The sequence below is a fragment of the Dendrobates tinctorius genome, unplaced genomic scaffold, assembly GCF_039654945.1.
Source record: "Dendrobates tinctorius isolate UK_male_01 unplaced genomic scaffold, ASM3965494v1 ptg000162l, whole genome shotgun sequence".
Classification (NCBI taxonomy): domain Eukaryota; kingdom Metazoa; phylum Chordata; class Amphibia; order Anura; family Dendrobatidae; genus Dendrobates; species Dendrobates tinctorius.
Genome location: NW_027361829.1, coordinates 48,535,261 through 48,556,857, shown reverse-complemented (window position 1 = coordinate 48,556,857; position 21,597 = coordinate 48,535,261). Strand labels below are relative to the sequence as shown.

The window sequence follows — 21,597 nt, the reverse complement described above, 5'->3', positions numbered from 1 at the left end:
ATTGCGAAATTTTCAAAATTTTTGCCAAATTTCCGTTTTTTTACACAAATAAACGCAAGTTATTTGAATGAAATTTTTACCACTAACATGAAGTACAATATGTCTCAAGAAAACAATGTCAGAATCAGAGGGATCCATGGAAGCGTTTCAGTTATTACCTCATAAAGGGACAGTGGTCAGAATTGTAAAAAATGGCACGGTCATAAACACGAACCACAGGACGGATTTCTTCAAACAAGGTATCATTTTAATCAGTATAACAGCCTGATAATACCTATATTTACTTAGCAAAATCCTGATGACAGGTTTGCTTTAACCCCTTTGAGTTTACAATCTGTATATTTGTGCATGCAGTTTAATGTGAGATAGAAAAGAACTAATGTTACTGTTAATCTTTATAAAATATGCAAAAGAGTGCCAGGTATGACAGTATCCAAATTCAAATATAAATGCATTTCTCCTTCCTATCAAAATAAAGACAAAATCAGTAAAGATATATTTTTACATACATTTAATATACATCTTCAAACTAAGATGCCCTTTCAAAATACAGGTCCAATTCCATAGCAAGCCCACATTATGCAGGATGGAGGTGTCCCAAAACGAAGGACACACTGTATTTTCGGACAATAGGACGCACTTTTTTTCCTCCAAATTTGGGAGGAAAGTGTGGGGTGCGCCTTATGGTCCGAAGGTAATATGTGTGGAGGGGGCTGTGGCGGAGTGGGATCGCACTCGCAGGAACATGTCACCGCTGCAAGAATCCGGCACTGGGGAGACGTGTTCCCGAGCGCGCGGCGTCGCTGTGTACATTAGTTACCAGCGCGCTGATGCAGGGAGCTGGTAACCAAGGTACACATCGGGTTTCTAAGGGGCGCGTGTCACTTAGAAACCCGATGTGTACCTTGGTTACCAGCTCCCTGCATCAGCGCGCTGGTAACAAAAGTACACATTGGGTTTCTTAGCACAGCGCGCTGCTTAGAAACCCTGCGTTTACCTTAGTTACCAGCTGATCGCTGGTCTCCTGCCTGTCACACGCAACGATGCGTGCTGGCCAGCGGGAGACCAGCGATCAAAAAAATGTCCAGGGCTTTCGAACAATGATCAGCGGTACCGGCAGGGGGGCCGGTCGTTGATCGCTGTCACACACAGCGATCTCGCTGGTGAGATCGCTGTTGCATCACAAAACTTGTGACTTAGCAGCGATCTTCCTAGCGAGATCGCTATGTGTGACGGGGCCCTTAATGTGCTTCTGATTAAGTGATAACCTAAACCAAATCTTATTTAACAAAGCACAAAGTATAAAAAAAAAACCCTGCTGTGCTGTTCATAATCCTCTTGCAATAGGACAAGCTGGATGGCAATACAATTGCTAGTAATATCCCAAAAGTAATAGGTGTTGTGAGTTCATTTTCCCCTCCGTCACTGAGGCCTGGTGAACTCCCTGTTCTAGTGAAGGAAGGTAGTGAGCCTGATTATCAGGCACCTGGGACTAATGAAGACGATTGGCTGAGTGGAGTCACTGACTGGATTTAAGGCAGCCTACGCCCTTTCTGCCCTGCGGGTGATTTGTCTGTGGACTCTTGGACACCAGTCTGATTCCTGCTCTCCTAAAGCTAAGTTTTCTGTTTTGCCTTTTTGCATTTAAGATTTGTTTTTGTTTTTCTTGCTTTTTGGATTCTGCCACTCCCTGCTGGAGTGTGCAGTGTTCCGTGAGCTGAAAGTACCTGAGTGCTGATTTAGTTTTTGAAGCTTAGTTGCTTCAGGGCCATTTTTATATCAGCTTGTTGGCTTTTGTCTCTGATAGGGTTTTGGCAGATTGCAGACAGCAGCCTTCCTATCCGTTCCTATCTAGGTAGTTTTTGGGCCCCGTCTTTGCTCAGCCTGTCTTTCTGTCTTTGTAAGTGTTTTCATCTTGCTTCACCGTCATTATATGTGGGGGGCTGCCTATTGCTTTGGGGTCTGCTCTGGGGCAGTTAGATTTCCCCTTTCCTTCTTTAGGCCTATGTATCTCTCCGGCTGTGATCGAGGGGTCTAGGTCATCGTAGGAACCCCCCACGGCTACTGCTAGTTGTGTTGATAGGTTCAGGGGTCTGCAATCTGATAGTTGCCAACTTCTCTGGTTTTCTGGACTTAGCTAGCATTTCTGTTTTTGCCTCCTACGGTGACTCAATCATAACAAATAGGAATGAAAAAATAACTTTTAACCATGCCAAATGAGTTGAAAAGAAAAGTCTTGAGTGAGGAAAACAAGGGCTCAATTCTGGCTTTATTAGCAGAGGGATACAGTGAGCATCATGTTGCCTCCATCCTTAAAATTTCTTAGATGGCAGTCCATTACAACAAGGTCAAGCAGCAGAAATTGGGGACAACAAAGCTGCAGACCGGCAGAGGGTGAAAATGACTCTCCACTGACTGAGATGAGAGTCATCTTATTCGAATGTCACTCAGCAACCGCAGGATGACATCAAGTGACCTACAAAAGGAAGGGCATATGGCAGTTGGGGTGAAGTGCACGGCAAGAACAGTTCGTAACAGGCTCCTAGAGGCAGGGCTCAAGTCATGTAAAGCTAGAAAAAAGCCTTTCATCACTGAGAAGCAAAGGATAGCCAGGCTCAAGTTTGCCAAAGACCATAAGGATTGGACCATAGAGGACTGGAGTAAGGTAATCTTCTCTGATGAATCTAATTTTCAGCTTTGCCCAACACCTGGTCGTCTAATGGTTAGACGGAGACCTGGAGAGGCGTACAAGCCAAAGTGTCTTGCACCTACTGTGAAATTTGGTGGAGGATCGGTGATGATCTGGGGATGCTTCAGCAAGGCTGGAATTGGGCAGGTTAATCTTTGCGAAGGACGTATGAATCAAGCCACATACAAGGTTATGCTGTAAAAACGGTTGATTCCTTCTGCTCAGGCAATGTTCCTCAATTCTGAGGACTGGTTTTTCCAGCAGGACAATGCGCCATGCAATACAGCTAGGTCAATCAATGTGTGGATGAAGGACCACCACATCAAATCCCTGTCATGGCCAGCCCAATCTCCAGACCTGAACCCCATTGAAAATTACTGGAATGTAATCAAGAGGAAGATGGATAGTCACAAGCCATCAAACAAAGAAGAACGGCTTAAATTTTTGTACCAGGAGTGGCATAAGGTCACCCAAAAGCAGTGTGAAAGACTGGTGGAAAGCATGCCAAGATGAATGAAAGCTGTGATTAAAAATCATGGTTATTCCACAAAATAATGATTTTTGAACTCTTCCTGAGTTAAAACATTAGTATTGTTGTTTCTACACTTATTACACAATTATGTAAATCAGGTAATTTGCAACTCTGTAATGAGGAGTGTGGTCTAATGACATCAACACCCTATATAAGGTGTGCTTAATTATTAGGCAACCTTCCTTACCTTTGGCAAAATGGGTGAGATTTGACGGCTCTGAAAAGTCAAAAATTGTGAGATGTCTTGCAGAGGGATGCAGCAGTCTTGACATTGCCAAACTTTTGAAGCGTGATCACCGAACAATCAAGCGTTTCATGGCAAATAGCCAACAGGGTCGCAAGAAGCGTGTTGATAAAAAAGGCGCAAAATAACTGCCCATGAATTGAGGAAAATCAAGCGTCAAGCTGCCAAGATGCCATTTGCCACCAGTTTTGCCATATTTCAGAGCTGCAACATTACTGGAGTATCAAAAAGCACAAAGCACAAGGTTTGCCACACTCAGGGACATGGCCAAGGTAAGGAAGGCTGAAAAAAGACCACCTTTGAACAAGAAACATAAGATAAAAAGTCAAGGCTGGGCCAAGAAATATCTTAAGACTGATTTTTCTAAGGTTTTATGGACTGATGAAATAATAGTGACTCTTGATGGGCCAAGATGGATGGGCCCGAGGCTGGATCAGTAAAGGGCAGAGAGCTCCACTCCGACTCAGACGCCAGCAAGGTGGAGGTGGGGTACTGGTATGGGCTGGTATCATCAAAGATGAACTTGTGGGACCTTTTTGGGTTGAAGATGGAGTTAAGCTCAACTCCCAGACCTACTGCCAGTTTCTGGAAGACACCTTCTTCAAGCAGTGGTACAGGAAGAAATCGGTATCGTTCAAGAAAAACATGATTTTCATGTAGGACAATGCTCCATCACATGCATCTAAATACTCCACAGCGTGGCTGGCCAGTAAAGGTCTAAAAGAAGAAAAAATAATGACATGGCCCCCTTGTTCACCTGATCTGAACCCCATAGAGAACCTGTGGTCCCTCATAAAATGTGAGATCTACAGGGAGGGAAAACAGTACACCTCTCCGAATAGTGTCTGGGAGGCTGTGGTGGCTGCGGCACGCAATGTTGATTGTAAACAGATCAAGCAACTGACAGAATCTATGGATGGAAGGCTTTTGAGTGTCATCGTAAAGAAAGGTGGCTATATTGGTCACTGATTTTTTTTTTTTTGAATGTCAGAAATGTTTATTTCTAAATTTTGTGTTGTTATATTGGTTTACCTGGTGAAAATAAACAAGTGAGATGGGTATATATTTGGTTTTTATTAAGTTGCCTAATAATTCTGCACAGTAATAGTTACCTGAAAAAAACAGATATCCTCCTAACATAGCCAAATCTAAAAAAAAAAAACATTCCAACTTCCAAAAATATTAAGCTTTGATATTTATGAGTCTTTTGGGTTGATTGAGAACATATTGTTCAATAAGAAAAAGAATCCTCTCAAATACAACTTGCCTAATAATTCTGCACGCAGTGTAAATGACTATGAACTTGTTTTCTTTGCATTATTTGAGGTCTGCAAGCACAGCATTTTTTTGTTATTTTGACCATTTCTCATTTTCTGAAAATAAAATTTAATGCTTGGAAATTCGAAGTCATGTCAGTAGTTTATAGACTAAAAGAGCAATTTACATTTCACTCAAAAATTTACCTATAAAGAGAAAAATCAGACAAACTGAAAATTTTGCAGTGGTCTCCTACTTTTTTACCAGAGCTGTATGACCCATGCACCGAGCACAACATTTTTCTAATTTTGGTTCTAGACATTACCACAATGAATTTTCCCTGATGAAGGAAGCCGTGTACTTCCGAAACCAGTAGGAAGGAATTGGTCTGTGCTACTCGCTGGATTCAACCACGTGACTCCTGACGTCACGAAGGTCCTGTAGCTTCCCTGAAGCCAGCGGCACAACGTTGAGAACCGCGCTGTGAAGAACGCTGGCTCACCGAGGGAGCTGTGAGTAACCAAGAGACTGTCACCGGCCGGGACAGTTCTCTAATTATAGTGGTTTGAAAAAACCACTATATTGTAATCCGAACGCTGCTAACTTATTCTTCTTATTATTTTCCAGTTGATTTCCGCAATTAATGCGGCCCGAACCGCTACACGCACAGACTCCGTTGAGGTGTCGTTTCGAAGCCAGCGTCCATGAGAGGTGTGCTAAGTATTTTTCGTGTCGATCGGATTTGTAGTTTTTGCGCAATTTGCGTTTGAAATTTTTTTTCCCGTCATTGGAATGCACTGTCTCAATGCATTTGAATGGGGAAATTTTGCTATAGACAAAACATGCCCTGAGGCGATTGAAATGGCAGTTAAGCTCATTGATATGCGCAGGCAGACCCAGTTACTATGCCAACGCCTACGAACGTCACATGACCTCTCCAAGACAGAGCTTCTGCCACATAATATCAGCTCTTAAAGCAAAACCCACAGCACAAATGCAAATCTAGCTTCATCACATGACGTATGCCCCTGAGAGAGAATGTGCGCCAAAGTGGATTTAGAAGCCCAGTGAGCCACCCTGGCTCTTAAAGGGCCGACGCGCCAAAGTGATTCTTAAAGAGCCGGCGCACCAAATCGAAAGCTGAGTGACGCAAGGCTCCAAATCGGAGGCTGATAGACCCGGCCTACAAAAAGGAGGCTGAGCAACCCTGGCATCCAAATTGGACCCAGAGTGGCCCCGCCCATCAAATCAGACCCAGAGTGGCCCCACCCACCAAATCGGACCCTGAGGGGCCCCACCCACAAAATCGGACCCTGAGGGGCCCCAAACACTAACTCGGACCCTGAGGGGCCCCGACCACAAAATCGGACCCTGAGAGACCCCGTCCACAAAATCGAACCCAGAGGGACCCCAGTCACAAAATCGGACCCTGAGCCCCAACCCACAAAATCGGACCCTGAGGGGCTCCACCCACAAAATCGAACCATGAGGGGCCCCGCCCACGAAATCGGACCCTGAAGGGCCCCGCCCACCAAACCGGACCCTGAGGGGCCCCGGCCACAAAATCGGACCTTGGGGGGCTCCAACCACAAAATTGGACCCTGAGAGACCCCGGCCACAAAATTGAACCCAGAGGGGCGCCAGCCACAAAATCAGACCCTGAGGGGCCCCAACCACAAAATCAGACCCTCAAGGGCCCCGGCCACAAAATCGGACCCTGAGGGCCCCCCAACCACAAAACCGGACCCTGAGGAGCCTCAACCACAAAATCGGACCCAGAGGGGCCCCAACCACAAAATCAGACCCTGAGAGAGCCCGGCCACAAAATTGAACCCAGAGGGACCCCAGTCACAAAATCGGACCCTGAGGGGCCCCGCCCACCAAATCGGACCCTGAGGAGCTCCACCCACCAAATCGGACCCTGAGGGGCCCCACCCACCAAATCAGACCCTGAGTGGTTCCGGCCACAAAATCGGACCCTGAGGGGCCCCGACCACAAAATTGGACCCTGAGGGGCCCCGGCCACAAAATCGGACCCTGAGGGGCCCCGGCCACCACATCAGACCCTGAGGGGCCACGGCCACAAAATCGGACCCTGAGGGGCCCCACCCACAAAATCGGGCCTTGAGGGGCCCCACCCACAAAATCGGGCCTTGAGGGGCCCCACCCACAAAATCGGACCCTGGGGCCAAAGTGGCCCCTGAGAGGCACCCACAGTTAAAACGGATCCTGAGTTGAAAGTCTTGCAGGGGCATCAGGCAAGTCTCTCTTAAAGGGGCAGCCTGGGCACCATTTCAAACCACTATCTGTACTTCCTTCAGGAAATACACATCTAGTTATTAAATTATTAACTGTTGGAAGCAACGTACTGTCGCTCTCTTTTTAAGAAACATACAGTACCGCATGTGTGAAGCACAGCACCTCAGTATTACTGCAGCAATGGAGCTCTAACATTGTCAGCTCCTAGGAAATCACCACATTCTGGTTCCTTTTGTGTGGATCCGAGTGTTTTGCTAAATATATCTAAGATATATTATATATATATATATATATATATATATATATATATACATACACACACACACACATACGTTTTCTTTGTGGTGTTCCCAGAACACATGTGTTTATTAAGTATTTCTGACTTTCACTTTATGCATTTATCTATTTCTTTGAAACCGCTACTATTCATTTGCAATCCAATTTTGGATAGTGCTGTTTTATATCCCCGCAATTAGGGTGGTTTTTGATTACGGTGTTCCTAGAACACATATGCTTATTGAGTATTTCTGATTTTTATTTTATGTACTTATTTATTTCTCTGAATCGCTCCTACTTTTTTGCAATCCATCTCTGCATTTTGCTGTCTCAGTTTCATAATTAGGGTAGTTTTGGATTGATGTGGAATTCAGCGCAGACATACTTTAGCATTATTTGTATTTTAATTCACAACAGTGTGGAGGGTTGTTTAGTCTTACGGCAGATATCCCTTTAGAATTACTAGCGCCCCCAGAACTGTGCTGGCTTTTTTAGATTTTTTTTTAGCAAAGTCCAGTCTAGCCTTTTGATTCTTGATGCTTATTAGTGGCTTTCATCGTGCAGTGAACACTCTGTATTTACATTCATGAAGTCTTCTCTTTATGGTAGATTTGGATATTGATACGCCTAGCTCCTGGAGAGTGTTGTTCACTTGGTTGGCTGTTGTGAAGGGGTTTCTCTTCACCATGGAGATTATTCTGCGATCATCCACCACTGTTGTCTTCCGTGGGCGCCCAGGTCTTTTTGCATTGATGAGTTCACCAGTGCTTTCTTTCTTTCTCAGGATGTACCAAACTGTAGATTTTGCCACTCCTAATGTTGTAGCAATTTCTTGGATGGGTTTTTTCTGTTTTTGCAGCTTAAGGATGGCTTGTTTCACCTGCATGGAAAGCTCCTTTGACCGCATGTTTCCTTCACAGCAAAACCTTCCAAATGCAAGCACCACACCTCAAATCAACTCCAGGCCTTTTATCTGCTTAATTGAGAATGACATAACGAAGGGATTTCCCAAACCTGTCCATGAAATAGCCTAGGAGTCAATTGTCCGATTACCTTTGGTCCCTTTAAAAACAGGGTGGCACATGTTAAGGAGCTGAAACTCCTAAACCCTTCATCCAATTTTAATGTGGATACCCTCAAATGAAAGCTGAAAGTCTGAACTTCAACTGCATCTGAATTGTTTTGTTTAAAATTCATTGTGGTAATGTCTAGACCCAAAATTAGAAAAATGTTGTCTCTGTCCAAATATATATGGACCTAACTGTTTGTTATTATTCTTGAAGAATTAGAAGGCTTTGTGCATGTATGAGGTTACTACATCATGCTATGTTTTTTGGCTTTCAATAAAATAATTTGATGCAAAAATTTACTAATGCCATCTGACATTTAGACATTATTAACATTGCTGAAGTAGTCAGTACATGCGCTAAATGCATCAGAATAGAGCATGCCATTTGATAGAATTGGCTCATATAGAATTTAGAGAACTTCTATCGCTAAGGTTACCTCAAGGGAACCTGTCACCAGGAAAAACGCTGTTAGATATGAGGTTAATCTGCAGGTATTCTGGTATGACTCACCACCAGGAGATATTACAATTTCATACTCTCCCCAGAGAGAAAGCATAGGTTAGAATTCCTCAAAATCCATTCTGTCAAATATCATGGCTCCATTTGTCTTACATTTCTAAAACAAAGAAAAAGAGGACACAACCTCCAACAGCGACAACCTGTAGATAATCATCGTCTCCACAAAGAATTTTTATTCTACTTACAAGGGTTACCGCTTTTAAAGCTGCATATGAAATCGGATCCATGCCATCCACCCGACTCAAAGTTTTGCCTACTGGGCTGGCTGCTTATTTGCCCCTTGAAGAAGTTTTTATGTGTATGGAGGAAGACAGCCATTAGCCGAACAAAGATTCAGCTGATAGCCATTTCATGTTAATGGCAATCTTTAGAAATTGGGGATGAAAAAATGAAAGTAAGAAAACTTAAAAAAATATATAGTCACCTGTGGTAGGTGTGCAAACCATTTAAATGATAATACACCAATTATTTAGGTCTCATTCAGATATCCATGATTTTACTTATACGTAAAACCTGGACCATTATTTATTAACGGTTTGGATCACATTTTCAGCACTGGGCTATGTAAGTTTTTACCATCAGTATTTTACTTCATCAGTAAGTTTTTTCTCATGAAGAAAAAAAAAAAAAAGTGCAAAGCTTCTATCAATTAGGCCTCAGTCACACATTCGATTTTTGTTCAAGTACAAGAAAGACGGACTAATTATTCTGATCAGAGTCAGATCTGAGCATGGTCCAAACATCAAAATTTATTCTACTTTCTCCATTCTGACAGTCTGTAAAAATCGGACCGCACTCAGATAACAGAGTGCAGACTGATTTTCACGGACCCATTCACTTGCCATGTTGAATTTGATACGACCATTAGATATGTTGCTGATAATTTCCAGAGACCACTCAATCAGAAAAAAAAAAAAAAGGAAATTTCTTTAGCCCAATAGGAAATCAAGGGCATGAGTGCTATCCGTGGTTTTCACAGATAATACTTTTATGCAAAAATTGGACGTATGAATAAGCTACAGTTGTGGCCAAAAGTATTGACACCCCTGCAATTCTGTCAGATTATACTCAGTTTCTTCCTGAAAATGATTGCAAACACAAATTCTTTGGTATTATCTTCATTTAATTTCTCTTAAATGAAAAAACACAAAAAGAATTGTCCTAAAGCCAAATTGGATATAATTCCACACCAAACATAAAAAAGAGGGTGGACAAAAGTATTGGCACTGTTCGAAAAATCATGTGATGCTTCTCTAATTTGTGTAATTAACAGCACCTGTAACTTACCTGTGGCACCTAACAGGTGTTGGCAATAACTAAATCACACTTGCAGCCAGTTGACATGGATTAAAGTTGACTCAACCTCTGTCCTGTGTCCTTGTGTGTACCACATTGAGCATGGAGAAAAGAAAGAAGACCAAAGAACTGTCTGAGGACTTGAGAAACCAAATTGTGAGGAAGCATGAGCAATCTCAAGGCTACAAGTCCATCTCCAAAGACCAGAATGTTCCTGTGTCTACCGTGTGCAGTGTCATCAAGAATTTAATGCCCATGGCACTGTGGCTAACCTCCCTAGATGTGGACGGAAAATAAAAATTGACAAGAGATTTCAACGCAAGATTGTGGGGATGTTGGATAAAGAACCTCGACTAACATCCAAACAAGTTCAAGCTGCCCTGCAGTCCGAGGGTACAACAGTGTCAACCCGTACTATCCGTCGGCGTCTGAATGAAAAGGGACTGTATGGTAGGAGACCCAGGAAGACCCCACTTCTTACCCCGAGACATAAAAAAGCCACGCTGGAGTTTGCCAAAACTTACCTGAAAAAGCCTAAAACGTTTTTGAAGAATGTTCTCTGGTCAGAAGAGACAAAAGTAGAGCTTTTTGGGCAAAGGCATCAACATAGAGTTTACAGGAGAATAAAAGAGGCATGCAAAGAAAAAAACACGGTCCCTACAGTCAAACATGGCGGAGGTTCCCTGATGTTTTGGGGTTGCTTTGCTGCCTCTGGCACTGGACTGCTTGACCGTGTGCATGGCATTATTAAGTCTGAAGACTACCAACAAATTTTGAAGCATAATGTAGGGCCCAGTGTGAGAAAGCTGGGTCTCCCTCAGAGGTCATGGGTCTTCCAGCAGGACAATGACCCAAAACACACTTCAAAAAGCACTAGAAAATGGTTTGAGAGAAAGCACTGGAGACTTCTAAGGTGGACAGCAATGAGTCCAGACCTGAATCCCATAGAACATCTGTGGAGAGATCTAAAAAATGGCAGTTTGGAGAAGGCACCCTTCAACTATCAGGGAACTGAAGCAGTTTGCCAAAGAAGAATGGTCTAAAATTCCAGCAGAGCATTGGAGTTTTGTGTGAAATTGGAGCATTGGAGTTTTGTCGGGAGAGGTCTGGCGCCTGCGCACTGCAGAATTCTGCTCTGCCCTCAACAGGGCAGAGCAATGCGCCTGCGCCATTTCAGGATGGGAGAAGAGGACAACATCGCATGAAGAAGGGAGGCGCCGGACGGGACCGCAACACCCATCGGACCGGACCGCCCACCTCCGTGAGTATAATATAACGTGTTTTTCTTCTCTTTCAGGTTACATCGGAGGCTTATCTACAGCATTACAGAATGCTGTAAATAAGCCCCCGATGTCTATGCCGGCAGCTAATAGGGGAAAAAAAGGGTGACAGATTCCTTTTAAAAAAAAGTTCTAATTGCTCCTATCCTTTTGCCCCCTTCAAAATAAAACAATTAAAAAATAAAAAATACACATATTTGGTATTGCTGTGTTCAGAAACGCCCGATCTAGCAAGATAAAATTAATTGATCCGATCGGTAAACAGAGTAACAAGAAAAAAAAAACAATGAAATGAAATAACGGGTCGATCAAGTCATCATATCTATCCCTAAATAACCTGCAGAATCATAATGGCACATCAGTTTTAGCATTTAGTGAAGATGGTGAAAAAAAATTGTGGAATTGCACTATATTTTGCAATTTCACTGCACTTTAATTTTTTTTCCGTTTTCCAGTACACTACATGGTAAAACCAAATGGTGTCGTTCAAAAGTACAAATCGTCCCACAAAGTTGCCATATTGACAGAAAAATAAAAAAAGTTATGGCTCTGGGAAGAAGTGGAGCAAAAAACGAAAACGCAAAACGGAAATACCCATAGTCGTTAAGGAGTTAAAATGGTATTGTATCCATGAAAAAAGCATGACTTAGGCTAGTTTCACACTAGCGCTTTTGAGCGCAGCGACGGCCTGCGCACGGCCGCCGCTATGCCCCGCCTCCGCCGGTAGCTCCGCCTACCGGCTTATGACGCTGCATGCGTCCTCTATCTTTATCACTGGGGGCGCAGGCCGTGCGCAGTATGCGTTTGGCGGCGCATGCGCCTTTTTGACGGTGCACCGAGCGCAACCAAACTGCAGCAGGTTGCATACTGCGCATGGCCTGCGCCCCCAGTGATAAATATAGGGGAAGCAGGACGCATGCAGCGTCATGCGCCGGTAGGCGGAGCTACCGGCGGAGGCGCGGCAGGGCTTAGCGGCGGCCGTGCGCAGGCTGTCGCTGCACTCAAAAGCGCTAGTGTGAAACTAGCCTTACAGATGTTAGCCATAATGTAATTATTTTTTTATGCACCTATTAACTTCTAATGAGCAAGTCTGCTCCAGAATACAGATCAAAGTAGCGCATGCTGCAATTTTGTATACGCCGACCATCGGTTTGTGTTTAAAAACATTCATGTAAATTACCACACTGACTAGCATCGGTCCTTGTGCTACCTTGTTGTTTTGCATAGACAGTACATGTCTGAAAGAGCCCTTACAACGTTAATAAAGGACAGCAGACAGACTGCACACTGATGGCTTCTGTGTATCAGTGATATTAATGTACCCAGAAGCTGGTATGGGTAATTTAGATCCAGGAAGAGAGTTGAAAACGGACATGTCTCTGAGATTTTCTTTTTGAGGACCCAAGGCCAGTTAAAAAAAAAAAAAAACACAAAATAACAAAAGTACAGACATGTATTGGCACAATAATGAGCCATCTACATGTACATGAGAAACAGACATCTGAAAAAGGCCTTTATAGGGGTTGTCCACTAATATGATAACCCTGTCTTGATCAAAGTGTTTGGCCCCATAAAATAATAAAGCCTATACTCACCTCCTGTGTCGGCACTCAACTCCCCGGGGCACTTGTGTGGTGTTGTTACACGTGACGTCGGCACCCAATCAGCACAGGTGTCACTGTTCTCACATTTGGACAAATCGATCATGAAGAGGATGTCCGGGCTGCAGCTGATCTCGGATTTCCTCTTCAAGTTAATTTTGTGCGAAGGCGGAGACAGTGATGTCAGCACTGATTGGGCGCAGCCATCACTACACCGCACGAGAGTGCCGACAACGTGGGAAAAGCTTTGGGACAGGAGGCGAGTTTAGGTTTTATTATTTTATTGGGGCACAACGAAATAGTCCAAGTAACTAGTTGTTAGGGCTGGCGGAACGCACCAAGTAATAAAAAGGTGGTATCAAGGTGCGTTCGCAGCCCGTGGTCCACCGTGCAGAGATGTTACCTGCTGCTTGGTAATGGCGGACGCTATATGAAAATGTAATATCTGGACACAGGTGGGTTAACGTCACCCAGTGTGTACAGCGGCGGATTCTGTTACTTCACAGAATCGCAAAACATAAACGCTGAACCCTGTTACGCTCACAGATCCCGGCAAGGAGAGCGCTAGTGTAGAGACCCAGGACTCTGCCCCAAGGACACAGGGTTAGAGTCCCTCTAGCCCCACTAGCGTTCAGCAACGCAACTGCGATGCCTGGACAAAGTGACTAGGGATAACCGCTCCAACAGCATGCAGCGCTGCCCTGGCGGACGCCACTAACCAGCCTAAGCTAGAGCTGGAAAGCGCACTACTTGCGCCGCACTGACGGACGCTGCTGTATAAGCGGTACAGTGGTGCCTTGTGCAGATTGGCACACACTGGCGCCAACATGTGAGAGGAGCTGGGAGCACTGCGGCGCTAGGCAGTACCACTACTCGGCGCTGACTCCACACCCTAACCCTATAAACAAGCACAACCAGAAGGAGGGAGTCTTAATGAGTCAGTCAGCGGTTCACAAGCATCCTTCATCACAAACACAATTAGCCATCTGAGTGTATACTAGCGCATGGCCGAGTGGCCATGCAAACCTTTTATAGCAGCGTCCTTCCGGGACCTCCCTGATGGTCCAATCGGAACAGGCACGGGACCTGGGCATGTGACCCCTGAACTCCAATGAGAGGTTGAGCCACGGGCATGTTCAGTGGAGCAAAAGAGGGACTGGCTAGTGCAGGCTGCTATAGCTGAACCAGAGATGGCAGCAGCAACCAACAAGACAGCACTAGCTTGAGCAAGACGCTAGGACCGAAGTCTTTGCTAAGCAGGCTCCTCTGCGGCTGGGACTGAATGGGAGACCGCAGAAGGCAAGGCTCGGGATTCCTCCTGTGCAGAGGGAGAAACTCGATGCTTAACAGTAGTGGACAACTTCTCTAAAGAGAATCGGTCATCAGAATTTCACATCCTAAACTATTTATAAGCACATGTAGCACTTTCAAAGACTAATCCAGCAATACATTTACAAGGCCAGTCAGTTCCTCCATTACGCTGGTGTCCCACTTGCAACTGCAATGCGAGAAACTTACCTCAATACTCAGCACTTGGGACCCCGGAGTATTCAGCTGCATAGAAACACATGCAGCTGCACACTCCAGTCCTGAGTGCTGGCGGCAGTGCCAGGTATTGAGGTAAGTTTCTCGCACTGCAGTTGCAAGTGGGACCCTGGCCTTATAGAGAAATCAGCGTTTGAATTATTATGTAAATGAGGCTGTAGATCTGAAGGCTCTGTCACTCCAGCTCTATTCCCTGCCCAGTGCCAATTCATGCTACTTGTGTGACAGCAACATTGCCTAAAGTGACACAGCAATGAGGCTGTCCATGTTAAAGGGAACTTGTCAGGTCCCCCATGCCCTCCAACCTAGCACCATTCAGTTGTGCATCAGTAAATTTCCTGCCTTCCTGAAAAACGTTTTTAGGTGAAAATTAGGTTTAAAAAAGCATTTATGTTGCCATTGTTTTCTTTGCCATTTAAAGGTTTGACTAGTCAATGGGGCGTTAGTTGCCCAGACTAGTGAGCCCTCTTTTCCATGTTATCATGTCTGTGAGAAATCTCGTACATGCGTGCTGCTTATTTCGGCAACGTCACTGTGTCTTTGAAGCTGGGCGTACACTTCCCAGCTTCAGAGGCACACTGCGAATGACTGGAAGATCAGAAGATGGCTTCCTGTCATGTGCAGTGCGCCTCCGAAGTCAGGAAAAATACACCTGGCTGCAGAATCGTGCAAAATGCGAAATTTGCAGGGGCTAACGTTGACAACAGCTCCTGCAAATTATGTTATTTTGTCCACAGTGCGTGATAACATGGAAAGAATGCTGACTAGTCTGGGGCAACTAACGCCCCATCGACTATGATTCTATGACTAATCAAAGCCCTAATTGGCATAGAAAACTGGGACAATATAAATGCTTTTTTAAACCTAATTTTTACCTAAAAACGTTATACAGAGCTGGTTAGGCAGGGAATTTACTGATTACATAAGTGAATAGTGCTGGGTTGGAGGGCATGGGGGACCTGACAGGTTCCCTTTAACGTATTGATGGACTTGTCTTTAAAAGTGCTACATGAGCATATATATAGTTTAAGAGGTTAAGGATTCCCTTTAAAGATCTATACAAATATTAATACAGAATTATTGGATCCTATTAGAACATGTATTGCATAGTAACAAAATTCAACAGTGTCAAAAATCATTCATATATTCTGGACAGAAGTAAAGCCCCTTTCACACACAGCGAGATCGCTTGTGATCTCGCTAAAGCGTCACCGATTTTGTGACGCAACAGCGATATCGATAGCGATCTCGCTACATGTGACACTTACCTCCGACCCGGCTCCCCGCTGGATATCGCTGATCGCGCGAGAACGGGATGGTCCGTTTCTCGTCGTCGGCTTCCTGCTGGCGCCGACGAGCGACTCCATGGATGTGGGCGGAAGACGTCACCCTTGATGCGTGTGACAGGTAAGTATTGACCGCCGACCGCTGCTGCATCGCTAGTGAGATCTGCCTGTTTGGCAGCTCACTAGCGACCCTTTAGCGATGCACCAGCGATCCTGACCAGGTCGTATCGTTGTCGGGATCGCTGGTGCATCACTAAATGTAATGGGACCTTAAGGAATACAAGAAAGATATAAATTGCCACTCATTGTAAAGTCAAAGACTCACTCTATAGCACTAGAAAATGATTTAGTAATCATTGCTTCTATTCTAAAGGTACTGTCACACTTAGCGATGTACCAGCGATCCCGACCAGCGATATGACGCGGTCAGGATCGCTGGTACATCGCTAAGTGGTCGCTAGTGAGCTGCCACACAGGCAGATCTCACTAGCGACATCGCTGGGGACGGGGATCGCTACTTACCTGTCACACCAGGCGATCCTGCGTCCTCCCGCCCGGATCCACGCGTCGCTCGTCTTCAAAGCAGGAAGCGCCACAGGAAGCTGACGACGAGAAGCGGTCCTGAACGTTCTCGCGCGATCAGCGATAACCAGCGGGGGAGCCGGTCGTAGGTAAGTATCAGACACAGCGATATCGCTAGCAATATCGCTATAACGTCACTAGTTATAGCGATATTGCTAGCGATATCTCTTAGTATGACATGCCCTTTACCCAAGTACAGCTACATATGAAGGTCACATACTCCAGATAAGAAATGAAGTTGGATTCCCACTGATTTCTTTCCATTAGCTCTTCTACAAGGCAGCATCACTTGGGAGACTGCAGCCTATTATCCTCTAGTCTTCCAAAGGCTGTAACATGAGCTTAGTGATTTTAAAGAACTTCCATCATCCATGACATGGAGGAGGGTGGTGACTTTTATGAATAGGGCACCTGTATGCCTTTTCCAGCTTCCTTCATACGTCAGAATAGGTCAGAAACAACTTGCCTTACGGCAACTACAGCAACGGAATTATTACACTATGAAATTAAGAAATAAAGTGCAGATCTGATAGTGAAGAGCTGCTGCACCGCACCCCACCCCGACAGTACGGCCTGGAAGTTGTTACCATACATAAACCATGTCTCCACAGAGGAGCGCACAGCCTACATGTCTTCACATGTAACCCCAAATCTAAGGACCATCAGCCACATTTCTGATTATGAATATTAATAAGCTACACCATACACGCAAGTGTAACAATCACAATCGTGTTTATAAAGTATATACAATTATATAAATATGTAATCTATAGACAGTTCATTGTTTATAGCCTTTATACATGTACACACATAGCCCATCGATATACAAATAAGTGTATAATATATAGAAGATATAGGATAAACAAACTGTACATAGCTAGAGGCTTCAAACATATGTAAATGTAGAAATAGTACATGTATAAGCTCTATGTATCAATATGGACATGCATCATATACTGTACATACTTAGTACACGTATTATATACAGCTACATGTATCACTAAGGTCATGTATCTTATAGATGCATATTACAAGTGCCATATACAGATAGATGTGAATATGGACATGCATTGTGTAAAATATTATATATATATATATATATATATATATATATATATATATATACACATACACACACACACACACTAGATGGAGGCCTGATGCTATCGCATCGGGAGGGCGGTAATGTCATGATGGGGTCAGGCTTTGCAGCGTTGAGAATCCCCCCCCCCCCCCATGTGCTCACCCACCTATCCACTCTCTCTTTCCCCTCTGTGCTGGTTTCTCCCGTCTGTGCTCTCTTCTTTGACCCGTCTACCCCATGTGCTATCCCCCTTGTCTGCTGTCTCTTTACTTCCTGTGCTATGTTCTCCACTCATGTGCTGTCCCGTTTGAGCTGTCTCCCCCTTGTGCTCTGTCTGGAGATCGCAGAGGATACATTTTGTGAGGTACAAGATTGTTTAAAAACAGTCAGTGAAATATTTTACCTCACAAAATGAATACTCTGTGATCCCCTGCTGTAATGTCAGTATTGTCTTTAGCTTCCTCCCCTTCCAAACACACCATATACACATATTACACACACAGCTAGCTATATATACATGCATACACACAGATACTATGTACATATATAAGTACACCCGGGCATCATATACCACTATATACATTTCACACACACACGTATATGTAGATATCTGAGTAGTACACAAAGCTAAGTACACACAGGGGTCATAGACAGCTATGTACATAACACACCCAGCTCTGTACATATATAAGTATACCAGGGCACCAAACACAGCTACATACATATATAAGTACACCCGGGCACCACACACAGCTACGTACATAACACCCAGCTCTGTACATATATAAGTACACCCGGGCATCATATACCACTATATATATTTCACACACACGTATATGTAGGTAGCTGTGTAGTACACAAAGCTAAGTACACACAGGCGTCATAGACAGCTATGTACATAACACACCCATATAACACCCAGCTCAGTACATATATAAGTATACCAGGGCACCAAACACAGCTACATACATATATAAGTACACCCAGGCACCACACACAGCTACGTACATAACACCCAGCTCTGTACATATATAAGTACACCCGGGCATCATATACAGCTCTGTACATAACACCCAGCTCTGTACATATATAAGTACACCCGGGCACCACACACAGCTACGTACATAACACCCAGCTCTGTACATATAGAAGTACACCCGGGCACCACACACAGCTACGTACATAACACCCAGCTCTGTACATATATAAGTACACCCGGGCATCATATACCACTATATACATTTCACACACACACGTATATGTAGGTATCTGTGTAATACACAAAGCTAAGTACACACAGGCGTCATAGACAGCTATGTACATAACACACCCATATAACACCCAGCTCTGTACATATATAAGTATACCAGGGCACCAAACACAGCTACATACATATATAAGTACACCCGGGCACCATATACAGCTCTGTCCATAATACCCGTATAACACCCAGCTATGGCAGTTGTCAGGCTTCCTACCAGGACACACATGCAGGGATGCCGGGCTTGTGCCCTGTCAGTGCCCACACACTACACGTCAGGACGGGGTGAGGTGAGCGGTCGCCGCTCAGTGAGGACACAATGCCGGGACATGACGGACATGTTGTGCTGCTGGATAGGACTATATTTAGCGCACACGGCATTGTCCTCCGTGATGTAAGAATGCCGCCCCGCCACTCACCTCCGGGCTGCACCTCGGCCACACTGAGCGCTCCAGCAGCCTTCCTTCCCTCTCTCTCCACACCCCGGTTGGTCGGGGCCCTAATCCCCTGATCCTGCCTCCTCGTTTCTCCTCCCTTCCTCCTCAGTCCCGCTTGTTGTGGTGGGATGAGGGCCGTGTCCGGTGGGGCCCAGTGCAGCTGTGTGTGAGGAGAAGCGATCCCGGGAGGAGCAGGAGGAGGGGGCTGCCCTTCCTGATGATGCTGCTGTGTGCAGGCTGAGCTCACACACTGCGCTCACCCGACCGCCCGGTTTGCAGCTGTTCCAGCTGAGGAGACTGGGGACCGCGGACTCCAGACACCTGTATGACGGAGAAGCCATGAGAACAAAAGGGCGGGAACAGCATCTGCAGCCTGGGTGTCCTATTCTGCCAGCTCACGGATAGCTTTCAGCACTTTTCCCTTCAGCTGTGACACCCGGAAACCGTCGCCTTGGGGATTGTTCACGCGGTTTTATTCACATGATCAAGAATGACAAGTGTTAACGGCTTTAGGAAAACGCTCCTTTTGGGAGTTTTTGGAGGGGTTTTGGGGTACGCACCCATGACGTCTTTTTTGAGTGGTCGAACCTGCTGAAATTTTCAAGAAGAAACTTTAGGAAATGTTTTTTTCTTACCATTTTTTGGAGAGGGTCATTTCTTGAATGCTGTTTCAAACTTATGGGTCTCCTGTGGGGTTTTTGAGCGTTTTTCCATTGTTTTTGTGGTGTCTTTTTTCCACTGGTGTTTTCTTTTAAAGGGAATCTGTCACCCTTTTTATGCCCTATTGGCTGCCGGCATAGACATCGGGGGCTTATCTACAGCATTCTGTAATGCTGTAGATAAGCCTCCGATGTAACCTGAACGATAAGAAAAACAAGTTAGATTATACTCACCGGAGGGGGCGGTCCAGTCCGATGGGTGTCGCGGTCCGTCCGGCTCCTCCCATCTTCATACGATGACGTCCTCTTCTTTTCTTCCTGTCGTGGCTCCGGCGCAGGCGCACTGCTCTGCCCTGTTGAGCGCAGAGCAGAATGCTGCAGTGCACAGGCGCCGGAATGCTGTAGATAAGCCCCTGATGTTGATGCCGGCAGCTGATAGGGCATAAAAAGGGTGACAGATTCCCTTTAAAGTGAACCTGTCAGCTGTTTTTTCTGTTATAAGATGTGGCCACTGCCTTTCAGGGTCTATCTACAGCATTAGTGATGGGCAGTCCGGCTCTTTTTGGATCCTAAATGGATCCCTATGGCATCCGTGTTCAGGCGTCCGAAACCTCACCCACCTACCGCATAAACCCCGCCCACTTTCTAGGAACCAATTAATTTGCTGAGTGGGTGGAGTTTTATTTGGGTGGGTGGAGTTACGCCTGCCGAACAACGGGATTTTACGCCCAGTGAGAGCCATTCGGGGATTTTAGTGGCTCTCACTGGGGTGCCGGCTCCCATCGTTCACAGCAGGGAGCCGACTCTTTGTGTCGGATCGTTCGCGAACAACACATCACTATACAGCATTCTATAATGCTGTACATAAGCCCCCGATCTGACCTGCAAGATAAGAAAATAAGTTTTATTATACTCACCGAGGGGCGGCCGTTGCGGTCCAGTCCGATGGGTGTCCCAGGTACTGGTCCAGCACCTCCCATCTTCTTGTGATACCGCCCTCCTGCTTGCTTCATCGCTCCCCGGCATCGCACTTCTGCGCAGGCGTACTTCTCTGCCCTGTTGAGGCACAGTACTGCAGTGCGCAGGCGCTGGGAAAGGTCAGAGAGGCCCAGCGCCTGCGCACTGCAGGACTTTTCCCTCAACAGGGCAGAGAAATACGCCTGCGCAGGAGTGCAATGCTGGGAGCCAAGAAGCAAGCTCAAGTCGTTTTTACATAAAAATCAATAGACAGAAAAAGGGAGAACCAAGATTGTGGTCATTGAGGTGAATAAAATTATTATCTGTTGAACGTATATACAGTTGTGATAGATAAGTAAACCGAATCAAAGAAAAACCCAAATTTTGGTCAAAAAATGTATATAAAAATTAAATAAGATATATGAATAATAAAAAAGTCATAAAACAGATATACGATTAAAATACCTTTATTAAGTAATAGTAATACGAATACATATAAAAAAGATGTGTGCTCAAAAGAATTTTATATATACACCTATATAGGTTAATAAAGCACGGCGTTCCCCATTAATAAATAACTATATTTTATCCCTCTATACATTGGCTCCTTAAAAAAGTGACATAAAATATATGGAGACCATATAGGCTCAAACAAGTGTCTGTGCATAGAACCATGTGGTGATGCAAAACAATCAACAAGGAGAGAAACCAATGTGATGGTATAAAGTGCAAAAAATGCAAATTCCAAAAATAAATAAAAGAG

General features: G+C 44.9%; 1 protein-coding gene across 2 annotated transcripts in view; it reads right to left on the bottom strand.

Annotated features, from left to right (window-relative positions):
* The window catches only part of RALA (RAS like proto-oncogene A), a 74,074-nt gene extending 53,943 nt beyond the window's left edge, over positions 1 to 20,131 (bottom strand). Inside the window, exon 1 of one of the 2 annotated variants that reach the window (XM_073550011.1) lies at positions 20,112 to 20,131. The gene's annotated coding sequence lies outside the window, so the exon portion shown is untranslated. Of the gene's footprint in view, positions 1 to 19,200; positions 19,598 to 20,111 lie in introns of those variants that run through there. The other variant, XM_073550010.1, reaches the window with a different exon arrangement.
* Positions 20,132 to 21,597: the final 1,466 nt, after the last annotated feature.